This window comes from Crocodylus siamensis, chromosome 3 (assembly GCF_052110815.1).
Source record: "Crocodylus siamensis isolate JL-2025a chromosome 3, ASM5211081v1, whole genome shotgun sequence".
Lineage (NCBI taxonomy): Eukaryota > Metazoa > Chordata > Crocodylia > Crocodylidae > Crocodylus > Crocodylus siamensis.
The window spans coordinates 127,666,527-127,680,168 of NC_143397.1; the positions used below are offsets into that span (position 1 = coordinate 127,666,527).

At 42.0% G+C, this 13,642-nt stretch overlaps 1 protein-coding gene across 1 annotated transcript in view; it reads right to left on the minus strand.

Annotated features, from left to right (window-relative positions):
- The window catches only part of ADAMTS16 (ADAM metallopeptidase with thrombospondin type 1 motif 16), a 185,039-nt gene that overhangs the window by 34,769 nt on the left and 136,628 nt on the right, over positions 1 to 13,642 (minus strand). The window lies entirely within an intron of this gene.

Consider the following 13,642-nt stretch of genomic DNA (forward strand, 5'->3'; position numbering starts at 1 on the left):
ATTGTTCCAAAGTCTCCCATACCCTGGGAGAGTGTGCTACCCACTGAAATGCTCCAAAAGGGGGGGGGGGTGTCAGCCAGCAGGGCCACTATGTTTGAAAAGACAAGAGTGACCCCTCTCTGTTTTGAAAGAAACAGCTAAAGCACTTACCTTGAGGAGAAAGCTCCATGCTAAAAATCCCAGATGGATGGAGATGCCTTCTCATATTACTGAGTAAAGTGCAGAAGCCCCAGAAGGTAAAGCGCAGAAGCCCTGTCCTTAACATTTCCCCGCTGGCTCAGCCCTCACTTTGTTTCTTTTGTTGTGGATCCCAGTGGGTTTCAGAGCTATTTCACTGTGACTTATGTTGGAGGCTTTTAACTTGGCCAAATAAAGGCACATTTTCAAGGAGATGCCAAAAATACATCCTTCCAGCTAGAGCATCCCCCTGCAATTTCAAGTGCTCACAATTTCAAGTGCCTTCACCAAAGCTTGTAAGTGACAGTGTCTCGGCAAAATGGCTGCAATTTTTTCTAGCCAGTGCATTTCCTTCTAACTTTACAGAGAGAAATGGCATTAATATAGTTTTGATGAAACTTTCAAAACAAAAATTCAGCCTGAGGCAAACCTACAGCAACATCACAAACACCTCAGAAGAGGTTCCTCTTATAGCATGGGTTAGGTCACCTTAACTATAGATTGTGTGCACAGTAATGCATAGCCCCCTTAGAGCATCTTTCTTCAGAATAAGTCAAAATGCATACACAAAGGAAGTCAGTATGCTCACTGATTCTCTCCCAGAGGCCCACAAAATGGTACAGTGGTTCCCCAAAGCTTGTCTATATCCCTCCCAACTATATGGCTGGTCAAATAAAAGATATCCCCCATAAAAATCCTTGCCTCTCATTTTTCTGAACCAACACTACAGCTGCACTGTCATTTTACAGATGGGGACACTGAGGAAGAGACAAAAGAAGCAACTTCTCTCAAAATTGCCCAGCTGCCTGAGAGAACAGCTGGGCTGAGAACCAGGCCTCCAGAAGGCAGCACCGCTTCTCTCTCAATAAGGACAAATGTAAAATGAGCAGTGTAAACAGGCTTCCATTTCTATTTACAGTCTATAATGTAGGACAGGGACAGAAGGCTCCAGTGTTGCTTAACATTCAATGTTTACTTTCTGGGGATAGAATTATATTTAAATTAATGTCATTTGCCTTTTGCATCCCATGCATAGTAGCATTTCACATGATCTTTCTGTCCCTTTTTGTTTTTAAACATTCCCTACAGTAAAATGAGAAGAGAGGCTGATTTATAGGCAGAGCAAAATGTTCTCCTCTACACCTAGGTAAAATATCAGCTGACAAACAACACATTTGCATGTTACGTTATATTAAAATGTTAAAACATTCCTTTCCATTTCCAGAATTATTATTTATATTTCAGGGATATGCCAAATGTCCTAGGAGCTGTAAAAATATGTTCCCACCCAAAAGACTTTATAATATAATGGCAAAAACAGAGAAAGTATGGGGGAAAAGGAGTAAATGTGTATGTGAAAGAGGAAGAGTGATGTCTGGGACACAAATCTTATGATACACCTAACTTAGTCAGCATATTCAAATATTCATACCTCTGCACTAAATGAAAAAGCTACATCCTAAATCCACTGTACACATGGCTACTCATTTGTAATATTAAAGAAAAAAGATCTAATAAAATATGTATGTGCTTGAAATACAGCAAATTCTAAACAGTAGGCAATAATACAAACTATAGTAGGAAAGGTAGAAAGAGACTGCACAGAATTTCAAAGCCTCATTTTAGATACATTCCTAACTTCTGACTAGTAAAGCAGCAAAGGAAGAAACTAAGCCTTAAATGCCCATTCATTTTAATTTGCATAGGTCAGGAGTAATGCATTTCAAGTCAATGGTATTGGTTGTAGCCATGTTGGTCTAAGGACACAGGTAGACAAGGTTCTTTGGGTAAACATGGTATCTTTTATTAGACAAACTAAATAGTTGGAAAATTGTTCTTTGCAAGCTTTCAGGTGCAAAAGGGTGTTTGTGCCTGAAAGCTTGCAAAGAACAATTTTCCAAATATATAGCTGGTTTAATAAAAACTGTCACATTTACCCAAAGAACTTTGTCTGAAGGCAATGGAATCATTACACTGATATACAAAAACAAAGGATGAGGCCCACTGTGTTTAATACTCACACATGTATTTTGTTTCAAAGTCCTCCTAAACAGCTACAGTTAAGAACTGCAGAAGGAAATACAGATAGACTGGCAGGGACTTTACAACTATATTTTCCTGTGTTTTCTGTTTGGACAGATGTTTCACTCACTAGCTACACAAGCAGGAGGCAGACTGCTCCGATATCTGCTGGCACACTTCTTCCTCTAGTCCTGGTGCCTGACAACAAGCTTCAGACCTCAGCTCAGAATGCAGAGCAGGTTGATGACAGCTGATTGGCAAGCAGTGGCAGCGTGGAAAGAAAGAAATTAGCAACAGCAAGCCAAGCCCTAACCGAGTGAACCTCAAATGTCCCAGTCAGCACTTCTGGATGAACATTTTTGCAGCTCCTCTCTTAGCCAGTTGAATGAATGTTACACTGCTTTCTTGCACTCATAATAACAAGCTGGGGCTTGGAAAGAACCAAACACAGCAAAAGTTTACTGTCTAAATATTGTGATGAGGTTAATTTTAGTGTGACAAACAAAGACAATCTGCTGCAGGACATCAGATCTGAAGCAGAACAAAGTGTCAGTGTTAATTTTACTATTTTTTGGCAAGAAACTATTTTTAACAGATTTTCTTGTCTCAGAATTCTGTTGTCAACTTGGATTTAATGTAATTACATTTATAAGGTCGAGAAAATTCAGTCGTGTGCAAGGCGAGCTAAATACAGAAGCCAATCTCAGACTTCTTCAAAATATAACCCCCCCTGTCTTAGTTCTGATGACTCGTCTGGTCAGGATTACGATGTACAAGAGACATACACATGTCGCTCTTACTTTTCTAATATTATTACTTCAACTGTCAAAATGTAGGTGAGAAACTGTAAAAAATTAACAATAAATTGTTAGATAATAATTAACTTCCTTAGGCAAAACCTGGATGTCTTGCTATGAATGCAGATATAAGCTCAAGGTGTGCTCCAAATCTGTACTGAAGACCAACACCAACTAAACCGGCAGTAAGTGGAAACCCACTCTTTCAGGCTGTAGGCTACAAAAACAGGTTTGCTTTCACCAGGATATATCAATCACCCATCTAGGCTTGTGTGGGTAGTAGGCAACTGTAACTCCTTCTGGATCATGGCATATGCACGAGAGGTTCCCAGGACATTTGACATGTATTCCTAGGCAGGAGTATGGAGGAGTGGAGACTGCCCAGACCTTCCATCCCCACTTTAGATCACTGAGACAAAATCTAAAGGCCAGTCTGACTCTGTATGTTCAGTGCAGAGACAGCTGTCATTATATGCACATCTAGAAATCAAGCCCAGGTCTCCCGTATGGCAGACAGGGATACTATCACTAAGTCACAACAGCAGGTAGGTTTGTGTGGACATTCGAACAAAATATACTAACATTCATAGAGAAAACCATTCTTAATTATTCCCTGCTGAGGTTTTCTTGTTTATTTGTACTGTAATAAATTTACATATATTTTTTCAGGCTTGGACAAAGACAATTCAGCTATTAGCTTCCCCCATTATGGCCTCATATTATAATTACAGACAAAACCCTATTTCACTTTACATATTGAAATGACAGTTTTTTAGCTGTGCGAGTGCCCCACATGTCAGGGTGCCTGTACACAAGTGGGGAGGTGGCTCCAACACAGTGAAACTACAGTGTATCAAAGCGTGGTAATTACCATGCTCCAGCAGCCTCCTGCAGCTCATGTATCAGTGTCTCGGCATTTTAAAATGGTGGTGGGGGCCCTTGAACTAAAGCTTGTTGAATGAACTTTAGTTCAAGTGCCCCTGCCACCATTTTAAAGCATGGGGATGCTGATACACAAGACACTGAAGTGCTTTAATTAGAGGAGCTATCTGAGCTGCTTCAATTAAAGCGCACCCCCTCCCCTTGCCCCTTCCAGAGTACATGTACAAGTGCCCTCAGTGTGTGCATGTTTATGTATGCAATAAATAGATACAGAGATGGACAGAGTTAACAACATGCTGAATATGCATTTTACATACCACTGCACCCAATCAGAAACACATAACTTCCATGTGAGAGGAGGAAGAAGCCATGTTTGAAAAAGGACTGTGCAAGTAAGGCAAGTTATTCCCTTGCAATCCCTTTGTTCAAAAGAACTGTATTATGTAATGAGGAAGCTACTTTTAAAAATCACAGACATGCAGGCTCCTTTCAGAACGGTAGTCTGCATTCCCATGTCTGTCCAGCACACCTGCAGTGAATAACAACAAACATGTTGGCGATGGAGGAAGGAAACTGGGAATGTGCAGCAGAATGAGGAGTTGTTCATTATTTCCAGGGGTTTAGAAAGACACTGCTACCTATCCTTCCCAATCCCCACTGCTCAGTGGGACAAAGTAATGACATTGGAGACAAAGTATTGAGGGAAGAGATAGCATGTAGACAATGTACAGGGAGGAACAGAAATAGAAGTAGCCGTCTCTAACAGAGCAGATATTATGATGCCTCTGTTGTTTACCATACAATGGACTGAGAGAGTCTGATTGACTGATGATTATTTCAGCCATACGGTGCCTTATTTAATTACATCCAAGACAAGGTTTTTCCTCCCAATCAACATGGGCAAAAATGCTCCTGGTGTTACATTTGCATACAAGGTAACCTCACTACACACATTATCTATCATTAAACTGCTGCCAAAAGTGATTAAATGCAGCCACCATTGAGCATGACTATAAAATGTATCAACCATATTGTGAAAATATACTGATAGGAACCTACCACAAGGCTAGGTTACTGCAGCCCACCTGAAAACAATATTTGGTAGTGCCCATTGTGCTCAGTTCCCACCAGTGCTGACCTTCTCTTACAATTATAGTGAACCACTTCATTTAAGACATTTCAACTTCCTCTTCACTCCCACAGCTGAGCTGTGCCGTTCTTTCCCATTACCAAAACTCTTGTTTCTTCACCACTCTTAAATATCTGGCAAACATCACCAAACCAGGCCTAAACAGTTCACCTAGAATATTCCCCCCCACACCTCAGCCTGTCACATATAATTAGTGTGCCTCCATAGACGGTAAATGGCAGGGGGCATGGTGGGCATGTGCCCCCTCCCCCAAGATCGGCCACCACTGACACCAACAGGCGGTCCCCGCTCGATGCCTACTATTGACACTGATGCGCGGTCCCCACTTGCCACTTGTCGCCAACACCAATGCCAGTGGCTGCGGGCGGTCCCCACTCACCACCACCAATGGCTGCAGGTGGTCCCTGTTTGCTGCCATGGTGCCCCCCACTCCGCAGTCTTGGGAGGCACCAGTTGTTTATGTGTGGCTCCACCCGCCATGAGGTGGAGCCAGACCAGGTTGTCCTGCATCTCCTCATCTGCATATACATTTTTGGAGGGTTCCCAGGAGTCATGACAAGAACATCTGGTTTCAGTCGTGAGTGGGGGCTAATTAGCACATTAATCCTTCGCATAAGGTATCTGGAGTGCGCGTGCATACTGAGCAGTAGGGCTGTGTGAAACAGCATCATTCTGTTTCAACTTCTGTTTCACTGTTTAGAATAACAGTATTTCGTTTTGTTGTTTTGTTTCATTTTAGGGCACTGTTCCATTTCATTTCATCAAAACTGCTTCGCTGTTTCAACGCTTTTCCACGTTTCGCCCATAGGCTATAATGGGGAATCATGAAAATGCCTGTAAGTTTGTCATTTCTTGCCTGATTCAGATGAGAATTGCAGGAGTGGTAGCCCCTTCTGAGGGCATACAGCCTGCCACTTTTCAAGGATATGGATGCAGGGGTTTCTAGGAAATTACACCTCAGTCTGCAAAACTGGTATTACTTGCTAGCAGTGGCAGCCTGCTGTCATCCTGTGCATAGATCCAGGGGCCCGCACCCCCCAGAAGGGCTGCAGGACTCTGCCAGACTCCTCCCAGGGGGCGTGAGACCCCAGACCTGTGTGTGGGATGACAGCATGCTGCTGCTGCTGGCTAGGTCCAGTGTCAGCACTAGTCTTCCTGGTACTCAGCACGGGCTATGCCCAGTGCCAGTCCCAGCTGGCAGCAGCAACCTGTTGTCATCCCACATCATCCGGGGGTCCATGCCCCCTGGGAAGAGCTGGGGAAAGTGATCAGGGAGGTGGGGGAAAGATTGGGTAACTGGGGAATCCAACTGGGAATCCCCCACCTCCCGGTTCAATTCCCCAGCCCCTGGTTTGATTCCCCAAGCTCTCTGATAATTTCCCCAGCTCTTCCCAGGGGGCATGAGCTCCCAGATCTGTGTGCTGAATTTCAATGGCAGTGTGCTGAAACCCCACACACAGATGGCCCATGCCCCCCGGGAAGAGCTGGGGAAGCAATCAGAGACCTGGGGGAAACAATCAGAGAGAATCAAACAGGGAGCTAGCTGTCAATATCAGAGAGCAGTCCTTCCCTGCCACTTCCCCCTCCCTCTTCTTAGTTTGTTTAGCTGCTGCAAGCCCAGTTTCAAAACTTTTGAAATGTTTCAAGTGCCTTTGTTTCATTTTGAAGGTGTTTCAAAGCCTTTTGTTTCATTTCAATTTCAGTGTTTTGAGCTTGAAACTCATCGAAACAGCTCTGAAATGAAACACCTGTTGAAAGTTTGCACACCCCTACTGAGCAGTGCTAAGCTGTGGCATCACCATGGCTTGAAACATTGGTAACTCTACTGCAGCCCAGCCCAATTAACTAAATAATAAATCATGAACCTTTTGTTTTGGATTAATATCATGCATAGATAATTACCTGGCAAGGGACACACCATGACCACAATGGTGCCAGGGTACTCTGACTGAGGTAATGCAATTAAAATAGCACTGTGTAGTACAAAGTTGCACCCTTGTCTACCTACATACAGGACTTCCTATGAAAGCCTCATAGTTAGCTTCCCACTGGCCAGCTTCCAGTGGGAGGATCTCAGCTACATGCCAACTTTATAATTTTATGGAAATGGGAAACTCCTTCCTAGCTTGCTTCTGTGGCCATACGGCTGAGCGCAAGCAAAACTCAGTGGTATCCGAACCCCAAGCTTCTAGGCTTGGGCTTGCTTGTAGGATGCTGCCAAAGGATTTGGAAGTATCTGAAGCACCAGGCTGGGGTGGAGGATGCTTGCCAGTAGCACGGACACATATGGTTCTTGCATAATTCAAATGGATTTGGACCTGATTTGGCTAATTTGATGTGGGAGACAAAAACATTTCCTTAAAAAAAAAAGTTTGTACTATACATAAGTAGGTACACAAGTGCTGCTTGAAAGCGTGTTTATGGAATACCTGTGCTAAAACTTGCAGCAGTTCAAAAAAGGTAAAATGCATCAATCCTGGATGAACAAAGTCTATGGATACTCATAGTAATTTGCCTTTTTGCCAATTACTATAGGCATGTTTATTTCAAAATCAGTGTTTTCAAACTTGCCCCTCACTTCCATGTGCTCGGGAGAGCATGGTGCAAAAGCAAGGGGAAGCGGGGGAAGGGGCTCCAGGGGGATAAAGTTGTGGGGAAAGAGGGCAAGGTGGCCACCAACCCCCCCCTCCCCCTCCAGATATAGTGGGAGGGGAAAAATTCAAAGCAAACCTCCAACAATTAAATTCTATACCTGGAAAATTATAACAACTTTATAAATTTTCTATATAAGAGTCTAATTATTGGAGGATTATATTATAATCAGGGTCAACTTATATTTGAGTAAATAAAGTATATCACAGTAACAACTTAAGTAGAAACATAAGAGCTTTGTAACCCTGAAGAAACTAAATATATATCGATGAAGACCTTAACTAAAGGAAGAACCAGAAGTTAATGTTTTTACAAAAACAGTAATAGAAAGAAACAATATTTAATAATTATGCAGTGTGAAGAATATAAAAACTATCACCTTACCAACCCAAATTCTGGTGTTATAACATGGAATCAAAGTTGGAGAGTTAGTATCACAAACTACACCTTGCATTCTACACAGGAAAGGAACACATGTCAATGGTAGATAGTTGAATGCTCTACAATCAAATAAACTAACCCAATATTAAACATCTATTTGAGGTCCATCTTGCCAAAAATAATTTTCATTTGATCACTTCTAAACATCTACAGTACTACTAGATATTTGCAGCCTAACTGTAAGATAAACTCACACGTCAAGCTTATTTTAAAAATAAAACTTAGAGTGTTTCCTGGTTGCTAAGTTAAAAAAAGTCTATGGTGTAAAATTCCTTCTTAACAAGGACAGTGCTGCTGATAAGTCTGAATGTATCAAGCTTACATATACTTCTGTTTTTCATTTTAATCCATCTTCCTCTTTCTTAAGGTAATTACAAATCATTTCAAATTCTTTTACAGAGTATATAACATGACCTAATTTCTGGACTTCAGTATAAGAAACTATAGAATGCTGCATATTTTTGCTTCTTCTCATTTTTAATTCTTATTTTTTTAATGTGCTACAAATATGAGCATATCTTTTATTTCGCCCAGATCACGTTAGAAATATTTCCCACTTATCTCTACCTAGAGAGAAGGAAGCAGAAGAGTTAATGCACCCTACTATAGTTCCAGACTCAAGCTGATGGTCATTGCCCCGTTGATCCAACTGTAAGTGGGCAACTGGTCATCTGGGGATGGGGAGCCAAAGGTAGCTGGACAGGATGTTAGGCACATCACTCTTGTATGCTCCTAGCTAAAGAAACTTGTGTGTCTTAACCACATTAGGCTGAAAGATGACAAGTCTTTGAGGCAAGTTTGGGTGAGGGATGGGAGAAGGGGAAGCAGTGATTATAGAGATAGAAGAAAAGACCCAAATACTGTGATTTAAGAAAATTTCAAACATCAAGCAAGAAAATCTAAAAATGTTGATACAAAGATACCCATATGTGTGTGAAACCTATACCCTATTTTCCAAACAATTTAAGCATTTTCTATCTATGTGGTTAATGCATCTACTTTTGTAATACACCAACACCTGACCCTTAAGACTGAGTCACAAAAAAGCAGTGAAGAGGAGGTGGAGAATCCACCCACCTTCTGTCTTAACAGTTTTCAATAGACTTGAGCACAATGGAATAGAATCACACTTTAGCACCGAAGTCCACTTATTCATCCTATGGTTGACATGGAATCTGACCCTAATTATTTTTCTAACAGGACTTGCTTTTCAGACCTGCCCTCTATTTTTGTAGACATTTTTCTACCTCCAAGTAATTATGTCTGCAGACAGTTGTGTGAATTCTCTTCTCTCTTTTTTTAATCTATTGCCAAGGAAGTGTAGGAGCAGAAATGGAGGCCTGAAAAAGAATCCCTCTATTACCTAGTCCCTACTGAGTCAACTGGTTATGAACCTTTATTCGTTGCTCATGGAGGCCATCTTCAACTTTTTTTTTTTGTGACACTGCCAAACCATGTCTACAGCCAAACTCCATACTGATGACGTACAATTCATGCCTTAGTCTTTTCTATGAGTTGCCATAATTTCTTTCACACTCCTGGATTGTTCCTTTTTTCCCCTCTCACATTAAATTCACTAATGCATATCATTTTCTCCTGATGTAACTCAATAATTGCCCTTTTACATGTCATATACTACAGATACAATTTGTATGCTAATACCTTAATACTCTGGAGTCCTATGTACCCTGGACCTGGTACAGGAGATCACTTAAGCACAGGAATGTTCCCACTGAAGTCAAGGGGAAAGACCTTCTGCTTAAGGTTCAGCAAAGCACTAATGAATGTGCTTAACTGGATATAGGATAGTTTTATGCTGTTGTATTTTTTCCCTTCAATTCTAGCAGACATTTTGGGGAAGAGACAAGTGAACTGGCTTCATGACAAAATCCGTCACTGTAAAATAACTAGTAACAGCAGTAAGATAAATAAACTATTATCATTCATTAGAATGTAATAACAATGATTTTTTTTTTATCAGTCTGCAAGTGCAATGTAATATAAATACAGCCATTTGGGCGTAATGAGTTTCACATATGATCAGCCATCAAACAGCCAACTTTGCTGTATTGCAGCTTCATATTTATAGACTTCATACGCTGGCTCAGCTGGTTTAAATGTTGAAAGTGGGCCTGAAGCCAAACACTGCAGGGTGTATAGTAATGTCTTCTAAGATATCAGATGCAAAACATTGAAAAAGTGTCTGGATAGTTTAGACAGCATTATGATGTCTTTTTTAACTTAAGAAAGTGCACAGGGATGATGTAAGATACTATATGTGTACACATGCTCATGATATAATAGTTTACATATTCCAAGCATTTGCTCTGATTGCAAAACTATATAGGTATGAGGAGGTTAAATCCCTAAATTACCTAGAGGTGTTCCCAGGGGAGCAAGAGCAAAACACAGGCATGTGAAAATACCTAAAGATGTCATTTCCCAGGATGTTCAACCCAATCAGTTACAATCAGGTCTCATCTTAAATGTTGCAAGTATTCAGTGCACCTAATCCGAATGCTTTACTTATTCTCGCAGCACTGCAACTGTTCACCCCTTTGTTCAGTTTAATTTACAAGAACTTGCAAAGCTTTACTGGGTAGTATCTTTCATTGGATGAACTGTATAATTGGAAGGCAGGTAGGGGTGACACCTTAAAGACCAACTCGTTCAGCAAGGCATATGCTTTCTTAGGCAACAGACTACCCTTTTTCATCACATGGTATGAATGTTGTTTATGAAAGCTTATGACCCTGTGAAACAGTTAATTTGTAAGATGCCACCTTGCCCTGCCTTCTGTCTGACTTCAGACCAACACAGACAGCTACCTCTCAGTTGAGCGAACTCTTTAACGAGTTTTCCTCAGGAAGGTTACCTTGTGCCCAAAAAGTTGTCTAATGTCTCTCTCAGCTATGTAGTTGGTCCAATATAAAATATCACCCTCCAAAAAATTAAACTATAACATATCTCTAATACTATCAGAGCAACTAAAGGCCAGAGCATGTACAGTGGAAGCCTAAGAATGACTCCAAGAAATATTGTTCTACTCTTCCCATGTACAGAAACTGCATTTTGGTTGAAGGGGACCCTTACATTATCTCCTGATTTTGTATCTAAGCAAGCCACCACTGCAATTGTGTAGGTAAACTCAGCACCAGTACAGCTGTGTCAAGCATGAATTCTGCTGAAAGAGAACTGCATGGAGGCAGGGGCAGTGCATTGGTGTAATTGCACCCCACTTTGATTCCTCCTTCACTTTAAAACCAACCACTGGGGGGTGGGGGAGAGTGCTTAGAGTTTGCAGTAAAGAAAACTGAAAGTGTTTAAAATGTCTACTCCCTGTTCCAAGGCAGGAGAGATTTAGTACTTCTCAGTGAAAAGGTTTTTAATATTCTTAGGGTCAGAAGGGACCTAAACAGAGCATCAGGTCTGACCCCCTGCCCCAGGCAGGAATGGGTGCTGGGGTCATATCACCCCAGCCAAATATCTGTCCAGCCTCCTTTTGAAGACCCCCAAGGTAGGAAAGAGTACTACCTCGCCTGGGAGCCCATTCCAGAGCCTGGCAGTCCTAACTATAAAGTAATGTCTCCTGATGTCCTGCCTGAACCTTCTCTCTAACAATTTGTGGTCATTATTCCTAGTAACCCCAGGTAGTGCCCAGGGGAACAGAGCCTCCCTCAATTCCCGCTGGTCCCCCCAGGTGAGTTTGTAAGTGGCCACTAGAACCCACCTCAGCCTTCTCTTGTGGAGGCTGAATAGGTTCAGGCCCCTTAGCCTCTCTTCGTAAGGCCTGCCCTGCTGCCCCCGATCATGCGAGTGGCCCTCCTCTGGACCCTCTCCATGCTGTCCACATCCCTTTTGAAGTACAGCACCCAGAACTGGATGCAGTACACCAACTGTGACCTGACCAATGCCACATAGTGGGGAAGGATCACCTCCCTGGACCTGCTTGTGATGCATCTATAGATGCACAACAAGGCGCGGTTAGCCTTGCTGACCGCTTCCTTGCATTGGTGGCTCATGTCTATCCTGGAGTCAACAATGACTCCAAGATCCCTTTCTGCCACTGTGTTGACAAGAAGGGTGTTCCCCAGCATGCCCACCTTACCCCACAACTTGTCAGCGAATTTAGACAGTGTGCATTCCACATCCAGATCGCTGATAAAGATGTTGAACAGTACAGGCCCCAGGACTGAGCCCTGGGCGACTCCACTGTCCACATCCCTTCAAGTCGAAAACAACCCATCCACCTCCACTCTCTGGGTGTGACCATCTAGCCAATTTGCCACCTATCTGACTGTGTAGGCATCAATGGTGCAGTCTCTTAGTTTTTTAAAAAGCATGTGGTGGGAAACCATGTTAAAGGCCTTCCTAAGGTCCAGGAAGATGACATCCACCCCAACACCCTTGTCCAGGGACTTTGTGACCTGATCATAAAAGAAACGAGGTTAGTCAGGCAGGACCTGCCCTCAGTGAACCCATGTTGGTTGCCCCTGAGCATTACCTCCTCTGCTGGGCCCTTGCAGATGTGCTCAATAATTTTCTCAAACGTCTTCCAAAGGACCGAGGTAAGACTGACTGGCCTGTAATTGCTGGGGTCCTCCTTTCTATACCTTTGGTTGCAGTAAAACAGAACGTGATGGGATCAAATAGGTCAATGGTGACAAGAAAGACATTTCCCTCCCAGTAATATTTCACTCAATGAGTGAAGTAACCAAAAGATGCTCTATAAAAAAGAGATAGTCCCGATTACCTATCAGTGGCACTGGGAGAAGGGCTAGCCTTACACCACTATTTACTCCCTGGGGTTTCATTATCCAAAATCACCATTATTCATAGGAAAATGAGCACTACAACATGCAATTGCCAAACTCACTCATTTAGTCTGTAAGCCCTAAGGCCCTTGTAAACAATGACCTTTCATACATTAGCAGCTCATCTTACTTAAATGGGACCATTTGGGTAAATTAAGTTATTTAAGTAAGGCAGTCTTTTTAGGATCAAGGCCTACATTTATGAAGTAACAACCTTGCCTTTGGCATTCGTTATATATTCTTTTCCATATGTTATAGGCAAGATTTTAAAAGAAAAACAGTAGAGTCAAAGTGAACAAACTAAAATATGCATTCAAATACAAGGAGTCTTTCCTTCATTTAAACTACATAACAACATAAGAACTGCCATATACTCAGTCAGCCCAAAGGTCCATCTTGCCCAGTATAATGTGTCACACAATAGCAGAGAATGGATGCTGAAAGACATAACGAACAGTATATAACCAGGGTTTTTGCCCATTCTTTTCCCAGTTGCAGCCTCCAGCATTTAAGGTTGAGGAAGTTCTACTTCAGTTCTAACTGATGCACCTTTCCTCCAAGAATTTCTCCAATACCTTTTTGAATCTGGTTCACCTGTCAGCTTCCACATCTTGTGGCAATGAGTACCATAATGTAATGACATGCTATGTGAAAAAGAACTTTCTTTTGTTGGTTATACACTTGTTACCTACTGGTTTCATTTTGTG